Source organism: Phyllostomus discolor, chromosome 11, assembly GCF_004126475.2.
Source record: "Phyllostomus discolor isolate MPI-MPIP mPhyDis1 chromosome 11, mPhyDis1.pri.v3, whole genome shotgun sequence".
Taxonomy (NCBI): domain Eukaryota; kingdom Metazoa; phylum Chordata; class Mammalia; order Chiroptera; family Phyllostomidae; genus Phyllostomus; species Phyllostomus discolor.
Window position 1 is genome coordinate 72,488,787 of NC_040913.2, and position 4,620 is coordinate 72,493,406.

The window sequence follows — 4,620 nt, forward strand, 5'->3', positions numbered from 1 at the left end:
TAAGCCCTCAGCCCCCATAACACTTGCTAAGTGGCCCCAGGCCCAGCACTAACAGCAGCCAGCCTAGATTCACAGCTTGGTTTCGCCTGGGAATCTCCAAGCCCAACACAAGTAGTAGCCATCTCAGATTGCTTTATAGCTCATGCAGAGTGGCCCTACGCAAAACACAGATGGGGGCTGACCTTGTCCTGTACCTCCTGGGATACCACAGAGTCTATGCACCCAGTGGACAGCTACAGGCCATGTCAAAGAACCACCACCCTGCTCCTGCACAGCTGATCCTCCACAGAGGGCAGAGGTTGGTGGTTAGTGGTCACAGCCAGTCCTTGCAGATGACTGGCCTGGGTAAATCCCTCCTATTGACCTGTCAACAGAGATCAAGGCTCACCTACAAGAGGAGGGTATACTCAGCCTGCACGAAGGGCATACTTCAAGTACCCAGCTTGGGTGATAGCAGAGGCTGTGCCACTGGACCCTACAGGACACCTACTATATTAGGCCACATTACCAAGACAGGGAGTCATAGCAGCTTTACCTAATACACAGAAACAACATACAGGGAGGCTGCCAAAAATGAAGAGACAAAGAAACATGGAGGAGACAAATAAAAGAACAGATCAAAACTCCAGAAAAAGAGCTAAATGAAATGGAGATGAGCAATCTATCCAATGCAGAGTTCAAAACACTGGTTATAAGGATGCTCAAGGACCTTAGTGAGGACCTCAACAGCATAAAAAAGATCCAGTCAGAAACAAAGGATACACTCACTAATTGAAATAAAGAACAATTTACAGGGAAACAACAGTAAAGTGGATTAAGCCAATAATCAAATCAATGATTTGGAACTTAAGGAAGCAAAAACCAACCAATCAGAACAAGAAGAAAAAAAGTGAGGATAGTGTAAGCAGCCTCTGGGACAACTTCAAGAAGTCCAACATTTGTGTCATAGAAGTGCCAGAAGGGGAAGAGAAAGAGAAAGAAATTGGAAATCTATTGGAAAAAATAATGAAAGAAAACTTCCCTAATTTGGTGAAGGAAATAGACATGCAAATCCAGGAATCACAGAGTCCCAAAAAAGATGGATACAAAAAGGCCCAATCCAGGACACATCATAATGAAAATGCCAAAGGTTTAAGATAAAAAGAGAATCTTAAAAGCAGCAAGAAAAAAGAACTTCGTTATCTACAAGGGAGTTCCCATAAAACTGTCAACTAAGTTCTCAAAAGAAACTTTGCAGGCTAGAAGGGATTCACAAGAAATATTCAAAGACATGAAAAGCAGGGGCCTACAGCCAAGATTGCTTTACCCAGCAAAGCTATCATTTAGAATCAAAGGACAGATAAAGAGCTTCCAGACAGGAAAAAAACTAAAGGAGTTCATCATCACCAAACCATTATTATATGAAATGTTAAAGGAAATTATTTAAGAAAAAGAAGATCAAAACTATGAACACTAAAATGGCAATAAATAAATACATATCTATCAACAATTGAATCTAAAAAACAAACTAAGCAAACAAGAAGAACAGAGACAGAATCATGGATTCGGAGAGTGTTTTGATGGTTGCCAGGTGGGAAGAGGGTGTGGGGGAATGAGTAAAAAAGGTGAGGGGATTAAGAAGTACAAATAGGTAGTTACAGAACAGCCATGGGGATGTAAAGTGCAGTATAGGAAATGGAGTAGCCAAAGAACTTATACACATGACCCATGGACATGAACCATGGTGTGGGGATTGCCTGAGGGAGTGGGGGTTGCTGGGTAGAAGGAAGCAAAGGGAAAAAAACCGAGATAACTGTAATAGCATAATCAATAAAATATAATTTAGAAGAAAGAAAATCTGGAAAGATATTACTAAAAATAATTATGTTAGAGATACCTAGGAAGTGGTTTTTTCCTTTAACATATTGTCTCATTGTAGTTAACAAAAAAAAAATCAAAGTTCACTAATTTATGGCCTTTGCCTAAATATCTCAATAGACAGATAAGTATATTCTTGACATATCTCTGGTATGCATTACCCAGGCAGACACACCCACACTCACCTGATAAATAGCATCGTTCTCCCTGTACAAGCAGAGACAGAACCTGGAAGAAAGAAAGGCTCCACAAGATTCCATTTTAGCGACAAAAATGCAACAAGGTCATGGACAGGGAGAACAGCCCAGGCCACGGGCACGGTGAAGGGCCGAGGCCGCTGGTGCACACAAACGGACCTCCTTATCCGGTACACTTCTGAAGAAATAATGCAATTGTGAGAGGCCAGAGAAGCCACAAATAGAACAAAAGGAGGAAAGGAAAAATCAATCTGCAGTAAGAGGAGGAAGAGAGCCAGGAGTGATGTCTGAACTGCTGGCAAGAAAGGGAAACAGGCGGCAGGCTAGGTCGATGGCCCTTCACTCCACATCATGGGGCCTGGGCACGGACAGTGTCCCCACATCACTTCCTGGCCAGTTTGCACACAACCTGTCCACGGCAGACACTAGTGTCCATCTTCCGCACTTGGGGAAACTGAGAGTCAGAAAGATGACATAACTTACTCTAATTCCCATCGTAAATAAAAGCACTGAGATTTGAACCCAGAGTCCCACCCCACCCCTCAGATCAAGCTCTTCTTCAGCCAGCACATCTGTCTGGCCCATGAGGACACACATGGAATAGGAGCCACAGCGAGTTTGGAAGGAGAGAGGACCACTTTACCCGTGTTTACGGAGCTGGCTCCCCAAGGCCCATTCACCTGGGAAACAGCCTCTGGGGAAATTTGACTCCCTGCCTCTCTCCCTGAGCTGCACAAATTGATGTCTATCTCTCTAAAGCAGCCGGTGTGAGACCGGCTAGTGGCCTTCACTCAGGCCTCAGAAGGGGTACACCTTGCTCCTTGGGACTCCCCCATTCCTGGAGGCCAGCAAAAGATAGAAGGGCCCTCAGAGAAGCAGGCCAGGGCAGGCGTGAGGCTCCCTACACTGACTGAACTCACCATTCTTCCCTGCTTGGGCTCTCCCCAGGGGAGAAGCAGGGACGCCCCTTTACACATCCACACCCTGAGCCTCTGAGACCATGCATCGCTCCTTTCCCTCCCTCCCAAGCTGCAGTGTTTTAGTTAGAGAGTAAGACAGAACTTGCTAAATCAAAGTGGTTTCCCCAGCAACAGTGGGAGAAGCAGGTTTACTTACGCCAGGTAAATAATGCATGAGCTCAGGCTGGGAAATACAGCAACCAAGTTCATGTTACTAACGGGTTCACTGAACCTCGCAGCTCAGCTCCTGAGCCCGAGTCCCAGGGGATAAGGTTGCAATTTCCCACCTGCCCCGCCCCTCCAAAGGAATCCTTTCTGTATTCAGGTTGCATTTTTTTTCTCCTGGCTATTTCCTATTCCCTAAATCAAATTGCCTCTGCCTTCCAGAGCAGAGACTAAACACCCATCCTTCATGAGGCTTCTCCCATCTTTAAAGACAGGGTTCTGGAAATGGCTATTTTGCAAAGTCCAACAAAGCAGCACGGACTGGGGACTGGCACCGGGCTCCCGGGTCTGCCAGACGATGGTTCCTTTCCAAATCCAGCAGGTATACCTGACAGGTCGGCCAGGTCCCCACGCTCCCAGGCACATGTGCTCTCTGCCAAGAAGAAACGTAAACTGAACCGAATTGTGAAAGAACAACTCACGATAAAGCCGTGCGCTCCTCCCTCCCCCTGAGAACAACTGATACTGAATCTACATCGCTCTGCCCTCCCAGAAGGTGGGCTTGCTCTCATTGCTACTCTGGAAGTAATAAGTTCTTTTTAAATTTCATAAATAGGAAGCTATAGAATGTTATAGAAAAAACTTTTTCAAATTATACAACACCCTACCAATTTGGCATCCTGCCCCCCACTCCCTAACTCCAAAGAGAATCATTCATTTAGATGATTGAATATTCAGTGCAAGGAGAGAACCTTACAGCAATCATAAACAAGTGGAAGGTTGATTACTGGCGGAAAAGGTGATGATTTAGTCCCTGCCCAGAAGGACTTACTACCTCTTGGGCTCTTCTTTGAGGGTAGTGCAGCCTCTGAAGTTGTGTAAGATAAAGTGCTTACAGATGTGTATAGCACCTGATTGTCCATCTGTCCCGGCAGATGTGCAGAGAGTAGCTGGGTCTTCATTTACCTGATATCCCTAGCACCTGGCACCCCACCTCATGCACAGTAGATACCATCTAGATAAATAAAAGAAGAAGAAAAAGCTGCTGAAAGCACCTAGTTCCCATGAAAAAAAAAATTAAGAACTTGCAAAAAAATTAGGAACTTGCCTCAACTCAAGCAGTGAGGTTCCGGCAACACTTGCCGTTTGCTGTGTCTATTTGAACATACTCACGGTGCTATAAAATGGTCTGACGCAGCCTTTGTGCAAAACGCCGGAGTGTTAATGAGTAACAACTATCTGTGGAAATGCTCCTATTGAAAGCCCCCCTCTTGCTCAGGTGGAAAGGAAGTAATTCACACTGACAATAGATACCGCTCAGTGATTGCAAAATTAGGCAAATCTTCAGAGAGTATCATAGCAACCTCGTTGGTCTGTGAAAATTACGGCGGTTTTGCATTAAAACCTGAAAACTGAACAGGCAAATCTGTGAGGAAATTATT

General features: G+C 45.0%; 1 long non-coding RNA gene across 1 annotated transcript; it reads right to left on the minus strand.

The window, feature by feature from the left end:
• Positions 1 to 3,344: 3,344 nt before the first annotated feature.
• On the minus strand, positions 3,345 to 4,261 carry LOC118497272. The gene is made up of 2 exons (XR_004899795.1): positions 4,145 to 4,261; positions 3,345 to 3,611 (listed from the first exon to the last, which is right to left on the minus strand). It is a non-coding gene; the product is annotated as an uncharacterized LOC118497272 (long non-coding RNA).
• Between the last annotated feature and the right edge of the window lie 359 nt (positions 4,262 to 4,620).